This window comes from Cinclus cinclus, chromosome 8, assembly GCF_963662255.1.
Source record: "Cinclus cinclus chromosome 8, bCinCin1.1, whole genome shotgun sequence".
Classification (NCBI taxonomy): Eukaryota; Metazoa; Chordata; class Aves; order Passeriformes; family Cinclidae; genus Cinclus; species Cinclus cinclus.
This window is the reverse complement of record NC_085053.1, coordinates 2,284,146-2,299,025: the sequence shown is the minus strand read 5'-3', so window position 1 is coordinate 2,299,025 and position 14,880 is coordinate 2,284,146.

Below are 14,880 nucleotides of genomic sequence, written 5' to 3'. Positions count from 1 at the left end.
CTCTTCTGCTCCCTGACTGTATGATTTGAAACTTTTATAAACAGGCCACAGAAAATGCATGTGACACACAAAAATATGGGTATTCATCAAAGCAGCACAGCTGCTCCTGAAACAATGGTGCTAAGGAAGCCCATTCATACTAATTACAGCAGCACAAAGAATTGTGTTGCTAAATTTGCTGGCAGGTCCAAAAAATGTTTTGGCTTGACCTGAAACAGTCTCTTTTGGGGAAGAAGTTTTTGGCAAGTCAAAGTGTTTTAGTTTCACTCTAGGAGCAGCATTTTGTTCGGAAGCAGAGGATTGGCTTCAAGTAGAGACGAAAAGTTAAAAGATGGAACTTTGGTTTTAGGTCCAAGTGAAGGTTTTTTTGTTTGTTTTGAAGGAAAGAAAGTTTTTCTCTTACTCTTGAGTTTGATGAAAAAGGGATAAGTGGGATGGTGGTTTGGGCAGCTTGTTCTCCCCAGTCTGAACTCTTCAGCAGATGGAGGATGGTCTGACCTTTCTGCAAGTACCAGGAGAAACCTCACCTGAGGGTCTGAGGTCCAGGTGACCTGTCCCTTCTCTGCTTTGGCCCCAAAAATGTGTTGAGCTGATGATCCTGGTGAAGCCCCCAGTGGCCCTCGTGTGCTGGGGGCGACAGAATCAGGGCAATTCCTCTCCTGAATCTCTTTGTTCTGGGCCCAGAAGGAACAGAGTGTAATTACACTCCACATACCGATATTTCTGTGTACTCCTCTGATGGCATTCCAACCGCACAATAATATTTTCCTTTCTGAAAATAGCAGACTGATTTAGTGAGATCCTTGAATGTTTAGAAAGTCTGAAAATGCATAATTAAGGTATCCAGCCAACTCCCCCTTTTGCCTTGTAATTATTGTGTGCTGATTATCACCCCGAATGACTTCCACCACCCGCTCAAGCTTAACTTTGCCCCGCAGATCTGTCAAAACAGAGACATGTATCCAACATCTCAATTTGCTATTGCTACAGAAGGAACAAACTTCCTTTCCCCTTCAGATGAATCGATTTTCAACGTAATTTCACAATCGTGCAGTGGATAGAATGCACAGGCACAGTCTCTGCCTGCCTTTCTCTTCAAAACCTGCATGAACCTCCTGGTTTATCACTGGGGTTGGGTACCTAGAACAGCCCCAGAGAGCTGTTGCAACTCCTAACATCCAACACCACACCAGTAAAGCCCATTCCCAAAGCTGCTCGGAGGGAGGGGCAGCAACAGGGTAGCAGCCTCATGCCAGACATCTGAACAGAGATGAAAAAGCAAAATGTGCCCAGCCCACATCAACTTTTCTGGTTTCAGCAGGAGCTGCTTTGTTTGTGCGACAGGGTGCACGCCAGAGCCAGCGTGAGTCGATGGGAAAACTGCTCTTCTTGTTGTTTCAGTCCCTGCTTTTATTAAGCAGCCATTTGGATGACATATGGAAATTAATGTTATATTTAGGCATGTTCCTCTACATCCACAAAGACAGTTACAAAACTGTTTTTAACCCTAATCCTCCTAAAACCCACCAAGGTGCACTAACTCTTCTCCAGCAGCAGAGGAAAACTCAGCTGAGTCTTCAGGGGCATATTTCTGGATGGAAAGATATTTGCTAGAGCAGCCTGTTCAGTTCACTCTTATTCTGCTCTTGTCTCAAGTTGCTCTGCCCTCCTTGCCAGCATCCCGCTGATTCCTTTGGCTTGCCATACCCACAACCTTGCTGCAGCAAGTCCCAGGACTTGGCAAATGGCTCTGGCAAGCACCAGCAGCTGTGTTGTAGATCTGTTCCAAAACACATCTGTGTGGGGCTGTCCCTGTGGTGGCCGTGTCAAAATCTGGGCTGCTGCTGCTCCTGCATGCCCTGCGTGTTGCTCCAGGTGCTTGTTCTCTGTTCCTGGGCTCACAGTGGAACCCTAACCCTAACCCTGACCACAAAGATCTCCTGAGCACACCAGCTCACCAGCAGCATTCCTTTTTCCTTTAAAAAAAGGCTTTCTTCCAAACCTTTGTGCCAGGGAGAAGCCATAAAGATGGGGTTAACAGCTGACATCGTGGATGGACCATCCAAGTTGCCAACGGAGATGCGAAAGCACCACTGAAAGCTCTGAGATTGATTTCTTCAGCAGCTTTTGCAGAGAGGCCAGAGGCAGTGTGCCAAGATCTCCCAGGATGGCTCCTGTCTGGGGCATTGCAGCAGATTCCTGCTCATGAAACCCTTGTTGTAACCCACTGGAGTGTTCTGCGGGATGTCTGCAGAAGGATCCGTTCCCTGCTCCAGGCACGGCCTCCCCCAAGGGCCAGCGTGTCACTGTGATGTGATTCCTCAGCTTGATCCAGCTGGTGGGTGGGCAGGGAAGGAGCTCTCTGCTCCCTCTGTAGCTCCGTTCAGCAAATCTCTCTGCTGGGATGCCAGCCCTGCTCAGGCTCAGATAATTCAGCCTCTATTTTTGGCATTTTGTCTATATATATATATATTTTTTTTTTCTCTCCCTTTTTCCTTGACATCTCCTGCTGCCCCACATCACCTCTAGGCCTTGGGAGATGTGCATGCCTCCTCCAGTGGCTGTGCTGGGCAGCTCCCTGGCCGGTGTATGAGCAGGGATGATTACCTTGCACTCCTGCACTGCAGTGCAGTGATGATGGCAATTCATCAGGCTGTTCCCTGGTGGACTGCACCTGACCTGGACAAGAGAGTCTCAGTTCTTCCCAACAGCTTCACTCACGTGGTGCCCACTCCAGCTTTCCTGGAAGGCAGGCGGATCTGGCGGGAACTGCCTGACACGCCGCCATGGATGCATAATAACCTTCATTTAGGGGGGAAAAAAAAGGGAAAATAAGGAAAAAAAGAAACAGAAAAAAACAGCCTTCTGCCCACGATCCCGTGGTAGCCCTAGAAATGTGGGCATTAATGTCCAGAGAGCTTTCTCCTCTGGGCGAGGTGGGAGTTAATGGGTTTGGATTATTTGTAGTTATCTGGATTTCAGATTGACACCATAAATATTCAAACTCTGAACCTGCCTGGATGCAGCCGCTGTTGACTTTTGTATGACCTAGCTGGAAACTTTAAATCAGCTGTCGACTTGACTTTCAAGGGAGTGAAATGCTCCAAATCCACCAGATAGCATCTCCTTGGTGTTTTATTACCTCCTGAGAACCTCACTTTGGTAGGGACCCAACTCCAGCCTCCTATCAGAAAGCAGGGCTTTGTTAGGCTTGCAAAGTCGTTAAACCTGCCACGTGGGAATAAGGGTGTCCTACCTTGTGGCAACACACAGGGCTTATTATACAGAATGTACATGATTAATATACAAGCAAAATGAGTCCAGATGCAAGCCTAGCATTGTGTTATTAATAGGCTACACAGATCTATATCAATGGTGCTCTCTGTCTGCTGGATCACACTGGATGCTGTGCTTTCAGTGGGCTTTTTTTGGGGTATTTTTTAAGCGTTCCTTTGTCTTTTGAGATGGAGGTACAGGGCTTTTCTGAAGGCAATGAATAAGTTTTGCTGCCAATGTAGAGTGTGCTGTTATTTTGGTCAACAGTCCAGGGCTGCTTTGTGAAGTGCTGGGTAAGTCAGGAGTGACACATGGTGAGCAGCTGTGAGGGTGGGCCAGTGGTGATGCCTTGGAGTGGCTACTTAGAACAGAGGCTAGACAAGATTAGGAGAATAGAAGCAGGGATTTATTGAAGGTCTTCAAATAGTCACACCTTGGGCAGTCAAAAGCATCTGAGAGGAGCTATACCTAAGATGAACAATGGTCACAAGTTTTTCAGAAAATTTTAAGTTTGGTCCATTTACATATCAGGGTTTAATCCTCCAATTACAGCTTCACGTAATGAAGTCATATTCCCCCAGTTTTTTACCCCCCAATTCACTTTTGTTTACATTTCCCGGTGTCTGAGACAGTAGGGTGTCCTTGAGTTTCAGGCCTAGAGGGATTGTTTTGTCTGACCAAAATATGAAGACAGTAGTTAACACTCTATATGGGAGTTTAGACTTATACACTAAAGCAATACAGGATTTGAAAAATACAAAAGCTACATCCTAAGGCATCAGCAGTGCCACCTTGAAGGGCCGTCTCTTGCCCAGTGACTGAACAGGGCAGTCCTCCAACACCAGACGTATCACAGCAAGCAGTGTGCTCAGCACAGTCAGCTTAATGACTGTCACAGTGGCCACAGTGCTGGAGAAAGAGACTCAAACAGCATTTTGGTAACTGTACAGTGGCAGTGGGGAGGGCAGTGACATAGCTGACATGTCCCTCCTCTGGAGACAGGTCAGTGCCTCCAGGGGTGATGCTCTGAACAGTCAGAGGCGGATAAGTTGGGGCTGGATGTTTTGCTGGAGTTGAGAGGGGTCCTGCAGTGTGGCTGGAGTCAAGGACTCCAAACCTTCGTAGCCCCATGGGAGATGCCAGAGAGCTCTTTGCCTCTTCTTCCCTCAGTTCCCAGGTGAGGGCTAACCTTCCCAAAGCCATGGCTGGTTTTGATTGCCCAGCCCTAAGGCTGGTCTGAGTTCACAGCAGCGTGGGGCACTCAAATACCAACAGTCATGTGGCTTAGAGTAGTTTTGGGTCCACACAAAGTATGGTTTTGAAAACACAGGGGCTGGCAAGTCCAGGCTGACAGCTTTTAGACTAATTGGTTTGATGGTCTGGACCTCTAATGTAACATTTTATCATGTCCAACAGATTTCTGTTCCAAACTCCCTGAGGATATCCCTAAAATAGCTGTTCAGTGAATAGCTTTTCCCTGCAGCTAAGTGAGAGGTGCTGGCATTTGACAGATTTTGGAAAACCAGCCCCACAACCTTATGGATTATCTCCCATCTCCTTTGCTCCTCTGGCTGGTACTGGAAGTGAATCACAGGCAAATGGCTGGGTCTTGTAATGGCCAGTGCTCCAAGTCTCCATTCCATCCCCACCCCTGTTGGGAAGGTGCTTCTTCCTGAAGTTCCTGCTCCTGATGCTTTGAGATGCCTCTCTGCAGAAGTCCCCAGAGACACGTGGTGTCCTGGAGACCACACACGCAGGGCTTTGGAAGTCCCAGCATGGCCACAGCTCTCCTCTCAAGTCTCCAGCCCACATGGTGTCTTATCCTCCAGCCTGCAGGCAGTGGGTTCTTGTAGGGACACCTTCCTCCAAGCTCACTCCTGGTTATGAAGATGTCTGGGCTCTCTGATGCAGTCTCACGTGCCTTGTGCTTTTAATACTGTGTATGAGTCGCTCTCTGCTGACTGAGATTAATTGAATATGTAAAACAATAGGTGCAAGGAATTAATACAGGGCTTTGTAATACAAGATGACTTTTATTCTAGTTTGAATACTTCACACTGCAGCTGTAAGTGCATTAGTTTTATTGATCTATATTCATAGAATTATTTAAATGTACCTTCTGGTGCTGAGTGTCAGGGATTTTCCAATGCTTGCCACTATGCATTTTTCATTAGAGGCTAGCGAAGGTAGATCCAAACTTTGGCTGCCCAGGCAAGATTAATTTCATCTTGACAGCCCCGGCCAAACACAAGCAGAGTGTTTTGTGAGCTGACCACTAACCATGGTCTCACACCACGTCCCCCGGAGCGGTTTCCCGGGCTGCCTCCTTTGGGCTCTCCTGCATCGTCGGCCTCTCAGTGCTGCCAGGGCACACTGGCTCCCAACACCCTGGCTCCAGCAAGGCTTTTCTTGTGCATTTTGTTTTAAAGAATGAAAATGGATGGGTTCCTATTTGTAGATGAAACTTGTATTAAAGCCCTGTCTGTACCACGCATATTAAGCCTGGCCTGATCTTTCAAGGTCAGATGGATGTTTGGCAGGTGCCAACACTCTATAGCTGGTAGAGCATTTCTTCCATCCAAACGTGACTGGATTGCCTTGTATTTCATCAGATTTTTTTTTTCACTTTTGTCTAAAAATGCTCTTTCCCTTCCCTAGTGAGGAATTTAAAAGATAAAAAAAAAAAAGCAAAGCAGAAAAAGAACAACTTAATTTCTAGTGAAAAGCATTCCCAAGTCTTTCTTTTAATAATGTTTCATGGTAGTCACTAGCCAAAGGAAACCATACCTTTTTTTTTAATTTGTAGAAAACTTAGGATGAAAAGAACTAAGCTTCTCAGAGAAAACCAAAATGTGATGAAGTTTAGTGGTTAGAATTGAGGCAGATGGGAAGGCGGCTTTGCCACCCAGGTTTGCTGTGAGGTTGGGTGAGGGATGGGAGCTCTTGTAACCCCCCTTTCCTGCACTGGGTTGCTTGTTGAGGTCATGGGCAGTCTCTGGTGTTTGGTAAGAGGCTGAGCTCACGCTGCAGCCCTTGCTTGAGGGGGGACACCAAGAAGGTGTCTGTCCTTTAGCTGACAACCTAAGGAAACTAAAACTCTCCGAGTTGTCTGTCTCTCTGCTAAATTGGATTAAAATTAGCTGACAGGTTCCAAAGCGATTGAAACACACAAGCCTACAGTGTAATTGCATAAGCCACTTTCCTTGGGAACCAAGCTAAAAAGCAGCAGCATGTTTTACAGCACTTATTATAACAATCACTTTGTGTCTGGTTCAATGTTCACAGCAGCGTCTCGATGTGAACTCGAGGAGTGCTGGAGGGGTACACAGCCCGTGGGCCTCCTTGGGAGCACGTGTGTGGATGCTGCAGCAGGAAAGCCTTTGGGATTTGGGATCCCAGCCCTGCAGGGATGCTGTTTTCAACCCTGGTGGTGAGGCTGTGCCTGTCTAAAGCCTCCTCTGAGGCCGGCCTTGCTCCCCCTGTTCTGTCCTTAGGGCTGGAGGAAGAAGAAGCTCTCAGGGGATGCTGTTGTCTCTGTGCTGCTTTGCCTTAGGGCTGCTGCTTTCCCATGAGAAGGTTAAAACTCCAACTCTCATCCCTTCAGGATCAGGCAGGGGGATCTCCTCTGGGCCTTGCAGCAAGGAAGTGCTGCCTGGTTCCTTGTCCTGTCCCAGCTGGCAGTGGCTGCAAAGCTGTCCTGGAGAAGGTCTGTGCCTCAGGGGTGGAGCAGGGCTTGCAGCCTTGCTGTGCAGGTGGCCCTCAGGTGTGTCTGCTCCTCCCAGGTGTGTCCTGTGCTCCAGAGCAAGGGCACAGCCTCGCAGGGCTGCACAGTGCAGAGGGACATTGCCTCTGGTGGCCCCTCTCACCACTCTGCGGGGCCTTGGAGGAAGATCTTCGCTTTCACATTTTGACGTATTCATTTGTTAATAAATGAAGGGGGTAGGATGGAAAACACCCCTGGCGTCGCCACCTCCCCACGGCTCAGCATCCTCCCCGCAGCGGGGCTGGCAGATGGAGCTGGGCTGGGCATCCCCTCGCTCTTGCTGGTCCAGAGCCCTGCCCTGGGCTGGCCGGGACCAGCTGCCCTCCAGCCCGGGATGCCAGCGCCCAGAGCCTGCCCGGCGCTCGGAGCAGGCGGGTTCGTGAACTTGGCTATGTTTTATAGCCACTAGAGGGGGGTCAGAGACTGCTGGCTTGGGCTGCCGGCTGCGGGCAAGCCCGGCTGGGGGGCTCGGCTGAGCCCCACCTGGACAGGCAGCCCTTCCCCGTGCGCTCCCAGCATCTCGCCCAGCCTCGCTGGGAGCTCCCTGGGGAAGGGCAGGACGGGCTGTCTGCACCTGCTCCGCTTCCCCCCGTGGGGATGTGGCGGTGTGAACAGGGAGGGAGCTCTGGGTTAGCAGGGAGTCAATCTGGGGAGCCCCTGCAGCCCAGGAGGGTTTGTCAGCCCAGCTGCAGGAGCGCTTTGTAACCCCAAAGTGCCGCTGTCCCCAAAGCTGGTGTCCCTCAAAGTCTTCTCTTGCTCACGCATGAGCCTGAAACCACCTGAGGCAGCTCTGGGCAAGACCCCATCAGCTCTTCTGGCCCTTGGGTGGACATCCCTCCATCAGGCTGTGCTGATGTCCCATCAGGGAGCACGTCCTGCGGTTCTGCAAGGTGACATCCCAGTGTCACTGCGGGTATGTGGCTTCAGCCACCCCTAAAAGGGAGGCACTGAGATTTGTTCAGGAGCATCAGGCCATTGGGATCACTGGAGCAATTTAAGCTGGCCAGGAGCAAGTCTGTTTATTGTCTCTGAAACCAGGCATTCGAGGTGCTCAATTTCCTTTGCTAGCAAAGCCCAGAGCAGTGTTTTGTGCCAAGATGAGATGCTCAGAACACTTTTATAGCTCATTGTTTTCCCTTGTGGGCCCCTATATGTGATTTTTCTAAAGGGGGAGGAAGTACTGGATTTTCCATTTCAAGGTACTGCTCTCCAAATTCTGAGTGATATGAGCCATAACACTTGCAAACTTCTCATGGACACCTTGGCAAAGCTCAGCCAACTTCTGAAGAGAGAGGAAAGGATGAAAAGAGCTTGACTGCCCTTTGCAGAGCCTGGAACAGATTGAGAGGGGCTTTTCTTCCTGGGAGCAATACACCTCTGCTGCTGTCATATGGTGGATGCTCCTGGTGGCTCTGGAGCACAGTGAAAAAGCAGGTAATTCCTCAGTGGCATCAACATGATGTTCTAAGGTCCCCCACACTTGTTGCTGAGAACACTCAGTCCCTAACACAACAGGAGCAGCCTGCTCTCCGTGTCACTGGGAAGTGACGGGGCCTGGTTGCGTTAATGGATGGGAGGGATTTGGCCTCTCTACCCCTCAGCCTCCCCACAGCTCCAGGATCGTTTTAAGTGCAAGGCTGTGGATTATAAATTATACAGCATTTATAATCAGGAAAACATCTGCTGGGTGCTCTTTCCAGCGGACAGGGCCAGCCAAAGGCTCCAGGACACGACACGTAGGGGTTGCACCAATCGCCACCTGTCCGCTCCTATAATCGAGTTGATTTTTTACGATCTTGACATCAGCTTTCAAGATGCATGATCTATGTGTTTATTTAGCTGTCTTTCCTGGCATCCCTTAGTTTTGAACTCCTGTAAATCCTCCCACAGTTGGATTTCTGCACTTTTCAGAGATTACATTTCCTGACAGTACATTTCTCCTTCCCCCTCACTCCGTTGACAGCTCAGGCGAGGCTCCAGGGACAGAAGTGTTCAAACCTGGCTCTAGAAAGCTTAGCTCTGACACAGAGTGGGTCTAACTTTCCAGGGCCAAGAAACTGGTACCGGTATAAGCAGGAGAGATGACCCAAATGTGCTGCTTCAAGGTTGAAGTCCCCCTCCAGGTTCAAAATTGATCCAGGGACTGTGTCAGCCTCCAGGACTTGTCCACATGTGGCCTCTGTAAGAGGCTCTGCTCAAGTAATCTCTCCAGACCAGAAGGATAAGTGGACTTGATGTGGCCAGAACAGCAACTTTTAATAAAATAGCCCAAATTCTGGTTGGTGGGTGGGCAGAGAGTTTTGCAGTTTTGTTTGGGTCCCCGTGACCCTTGCTCATGGCTGTTCTCATTTCAACAGGAGTTAACCCACTCAAGAGCTTCCAAGGGATCCCAGTTCAAACGATTCCCAGAAGGATCTCATTATAAATGCCCTTGTTTTCCACAAAACCATGTCACCTTTGTTCTCTTCTTTTGGGGAAGTACAGCTAGTGCTGAGCTCCACCAGCTTCCAGATGTTTACAGATGTATAAATACTTGCACACTACTGGGAAACAACATGCAGCAGCCTTTGCTTTTCGTGCTTTCTTTTCTTCCAGCAAAGCAAGTGTTATTGAGCAGAGCTATAAGCCAGGAAATCTCTGAAATCTGTGGGATGCTTCTTACAACCCTTAGCCTCTGACTACAGCAGCTGGGAATATATCTCCATGGAAAAGCTGTGTGAATTTTAAGGGTTAACATGGGCTGATCTGGCTTTCCAGGTGTGGTTTGCATCCAGCCTCCTTTTCCCAGTCTGTCCCAGCATCTTTTGATCACCCCTTGTCCTCTTTTGCAACCTCTGGCCTTTTTCTTATCCCTTTCATAGAGCTCTTCAGCCTGGTCCTCAGCCCCTGTGCTGCTTGCCACAGCCCCTTCCTCTCTCTGCTCCTTTCACACAGAATCACACACAGGATCACTAGGTTGGAAGAGATCTTCAGGATCAAGGAGGAGGGGAGAGTTCCAGGATCCAGAGCCATCCTGGCTCTGCCCCATATTGTGCCTATGCTACTTGATCCCTGACTCTCCCCCCAGACTTCTTAGCCACCAGTGACACGTGAATTAATTTATTTACAGCTTTAATACCTCTAGAAGGAGTTTTCTGCTTGACTGCATGCTGAGGGTTTCCCCATCTCTTGGAGAAGATTCCTGGCTCTGGCAGGTACTGTGCCTAATATTTTTCTGAAACCAATGTGAACTTATCCCAGGTACAAATTCATGTTTAAAACCCTTGCACTTGTGCTTGGATCCAGTGGCATTCCCACCCACTGCCAACCCTGCTTCTGAGCTCCTCTGTTGCCGGCAGCAGCATGCAGAGGTTTCCAGATAAAAGGGATTTGAATGTTCTGTGTATCTCAGGACATGAATTCCCAGCTCTGTTACCAGGCCCCAGTTGTACCTGCTGTTTCACTCATTCCTCAGTGGTGCTACCTCCCACTCAGCGGTGCCATTTTAAACACCCAGCAGAAACAAAACTCCTGGTAAAAGTCCAGTTTCCCATGGGTTTGGGCTAAAACCTTCAAGTTTTCAGCCACTAAAGTTATGGCTGGACAGCTGAACCTGTAGGTAGGTGACAGCACACCTGTATGTGTATGACTATGTCAGTCTTGCTGTGACCTGGCATGCTTTGATGCATTTGTAGGGCCATGACTGAGAAACCCACAGAGGCAGAAAGCATGTCCTAACCAACATCTCTGCACTGGCTTCTTTTTCCCATCCTTCCCACTATAATCCTCACTGCCAGGTCCTCTCAGCCATCCTTGTCCAGTAGAGATGGGAAGAATTGATTACTTACCATGGCATAATTTACCCCTCTCCATAATGAGATGTTGAGGGCTCTCTTTCACACTAGGCTGGAGAGTTGCCTTTATGAGCATCCTGAAGTCTTGGGCTTGAATGGAAAGCCATCTCCCAGTAGCAGAAGATTGGATACACCTCATCATCACTTGTGCATATTTTTGCCTGCCACGCAATCACCGGAAAATAGGTGAGGAAAGATTGATCTGTAGGTATTAATTTTATGGGGTTGTGTGGAATCCACCTCCCATCGATTTACCAGCAGGTTAGAAGAGACCATGTCCTTATCATTCCCCTCATCCTGGCAGGGAATAACCTGCCAAATGAGCTGTCCCTTTATAAGGGTGTTATCATGTAGAACAGCAGAGCAGATTTGCACCTCTGATGGCTCTGTGGTAATTTATATGGCATTAATACCCAGCTGAAGCCTGGGTCTTGTTGTGTTGCTCCTTGGGAGAGAGATCTTCATATGCTAAACTGCTCCAGGTGGGACAGGGAATGGAAATGTGCTGGAAGCAAACAGGATTAATGGTGAACCTGCTGCAGGTTGAGAGCAGATCCTGCCACACCAAACTGCCTATATCACAAATAATTGAAGCTTTCCCCTATGGGACTGCACCAAGGCTGTTGTGGTCTGCCTACATTGCATGTGAGTGCTCCTGTAGAAAGTGGCTTAGGTGAAGCTCGATCCCTCAGTGAATTCCCACTCTCCTCACCCCATTTTCCTAGTGGTTCTGTGACCACCACATTCAGTTCTCAGGGCTGATGAACCTTGCCCAGCCCAGCTCTCACCACCATCCTGTGCCTTCCCATCACATTTAGGCTGGAAAGGACCTTCCTTGGAAACTCTCCCTACTACCAAGGGCTGGTGACATGGCTTGCTAATGGTGTCACAGTCAGACTTTGCCCTCCAGGTCTCACCTTTAGAGCCAGCACCTTTATTAGAAATACAACCCTTCTCTTACCCCATATTTTTTTAAAAAGTATCACTGAAAACTAAGGCACAGAGAAATGGAGCCCTTTGCCCAAGGTCATTAACCAGCTGCAGAGTCTGGAGTAAGAGCTCCCTGATTTCCTGGTTTTGTGTCACAAGTGTGAACAGCTCCTTACTCTGATGACAGCGAGGGCTTTACTGTAAGGAAGGGGAAAAAAAAAAAAAGAAGCCATATTTCAACATGCTTCTTGCTCTGTCCCTGAGTGCATCCCCCAGGGTGAGAGTGAAGTCAAGAGGCTGCTGTGAAAGGGTTATAGCCGACCTCTGATCACAACCGATTAATGACAGCCCCAGGGAGTGAAAGCCCTTGAGCTGCCAGGAAGGAGGTGAGCATGGAAAAGCAGAGAAGTCTTAAATGCAGCAGCCAGAGTCCAAAGCAGTAAAGCAGCCGAGGAAACAGCTGTGCCTGGACGCAGTGCAGGAATGGAGGGGATTTGTCCATCCCCAGCAGGCTGGATCCAAACTTTCAATCTGCTCGGGCCAGACTTGTTGCTCTGAATTTGGGGCTTTTTAATTTGTTTGTTCAAACTAAGCAATTTTTTTTTTTTTACTGTGAGGATGGGTTAGTGTTGAGATGCAAGCAGATGACAGCGACATTGTGTGAGGGTGAGGAACACTTGTCAAACCAGGGAAACTGAGGCAGGACACCAGGATGGGGTGGGCAGAGCCAGGACCGGGAGGAACACCCTCTTCTCCCCGCAACACCAGGCACGCAGCTTTGTGCTGGGCTCAGCAGAAATCTTGCCTTAATGTAATTAAAGGATGAGCAGAGGCTGTTTACGAGAGCAGAGGAGGGCATGCCGGGAAGATGCTCCATTCCCAGCTCCAACTGCTGCACAGGAGCCTGACCCTGGACGAGGATGTGCACGGCTCGGATGCTCTCCAGCTTTCCAGCTCTTCCATGAAGGGCTGAGAGCAAATTGGCTGTTAATGCAGACAGGGGCTGGTTGGACTCAGCACTAAACACTGCAGTATGGATGAGGAAACCCATGCTCCTACTCCAACAGGTCCAATCCTGCTTGTTAGACCTGGTCAATAGTTTCCTGTCAAAAGCAATTCTCTGTCAAGCAGACGTTGGTTTTGCTGGGTTTTTTTCTTCTTTTTCAGCCAAATTTCTTGCTTTTGGTGCTTGGGGCCTTTTTTTTCCTCCTTGCTTAAAAAACAGTGATGAAAACAGGGTTGTCAGCTCTCAGAGTCTGAATCAGAAGGCTCAAGCCAGCAAGGTCTCCAAGTGTATTTTTGATTTTATGTCAAAAGAAAAAAAAAATAAAGAGAGGAATGTAAAAAGGTTTTTAAGAGCTGATTTTCACAGTGGAAAAACACGTGTTAAAGAATGTCAGGAAAATTTCTGGGGGCCTTGTTTCTGTAAGGCTCTCTGATGACTTGTAGTTGTGGGTCCGAGGGAGGTTCAGATGGAGCAGAGCTTGTGATTCTTGAGGTGGTCCTGTGGAGGAGTTGCACTTTGATGATCCTTGTGAGTCTCTTCCAACTCAGGATATTTCATGATTCTGCAAGCTTGTGGACTGGGAGCAGCCCAGCTCTGGTAATTCCTGAAAGTCCCTGCCAGTGCATCCCACTCCCTGTGCAGGTTATGAGGCCTGCTGTGTCTTTGCTGCTTCAGCTCAATGGGCAAAGCTTGCACTCAACATTAAACACAACAGCTCTTCAATATAACAAAAAAGTGGTCTGGCTGGAGAAGTGTTGCTTTCTTTGGGAAGCTTTGGGAGGAGTCTGTGCCCTGTCCCACTGGATTTGGAGCAGACAGCCTTGCTGGCAGAGGGGATGGGGAGGTACTGTCCCACCCTGAGGGAGCACAGTGATAATTTTTGGCCTTCTCTGGCCCACTGGATGTCCACCTGTGAACATCTGCAGTGTCTCTGCCAGCACCATGGTTTCAAGGGTTGATGCTCTGGCTCACTGATCTCGGAGCTACACGTGGGTGCAGCTATGATGTGCACAAAGGAGGACCACGCTGGGAGCCAGAGGCTGGAGGGCGACTCGCTCTGTGAGGATGCACAGAGCTGAGGGACACCTGAGGGGATGAGCTGGCCCCAGGCTTGCCGAAGCTTTTGGGTGTTGCCAGAGTTAAAGCAGGGAGCGCGTGCGCCTCTCGCGTGTGTTTATGCATGCAAAGAGGTGCCTGCTGGGGAAGGAGTGGAAGGCTTGTGATTTATCATTGCTCTGTAATGGGTGCCTTGCTTCTAGTGAAAGAGGTCAACATCCCTGAGAGATACCAAACCCCCTCCTTATTAACGTCCTGTTACAGCTAATGGCTTGGGGTAGGGCAAGCAGGTCTTACAAGGAAGGCATTAAAGAACAGCGCGACTTGGAAGGGAAGCCAAAGAATTTACAACAATATTTACACAGAGGCTCTCCCCAGAGATAAGGAGGTACATAGTCAGCTCAGGAGATAAGCACAGCTGTGGGACCAGGCAGAGCAGGCACTGATGTTTGTGCATCCTGAAGTTCAACAGGATCAGAAGCCAGAGCTGTGTGGTGTGGGAGAGGGGGATGCGAGCAGGACCACACACACCACCTGGACCCTGGCCTCTGGAGGCACAGATGTTGTGTTTGCTCAGCGGCTTGCACTGAGAAATGGGGCCAGCAGTGCTCCCTCAGGCTCCTCGACCCAAGCCCCAAGCCTGGGCCTGAAGGTACAGATTAATACAAATTAATGAATGCAGCGTCCTGTTCTGGTGGAGGTGTGGAGGTCTGGCCCAGGTTAATGTGGCAGCCACCACCTGTCCGGTCCACCACGTGCTTTGGGAGCTGCAGGTTGGCAGCTGTTTCTCCAGCGGGTCCTGCTAGTTCATCCCATCTCCATCTCCAAGACCCCACCTTGATTCCACCAGGGGAGCCTGAGGACACTTTTCACAACCCAAAGGGAAAAGGCAAACCTCTTCATTTAATTCAAGGTGACATACAATTCCTAGACAAGCATGTGTTCCAGGACACAGGTTGTACAAGGTCACCCAACCTGGGGAGCAACAGAGAAACTTCATCTCTTTCTTGTCCAGG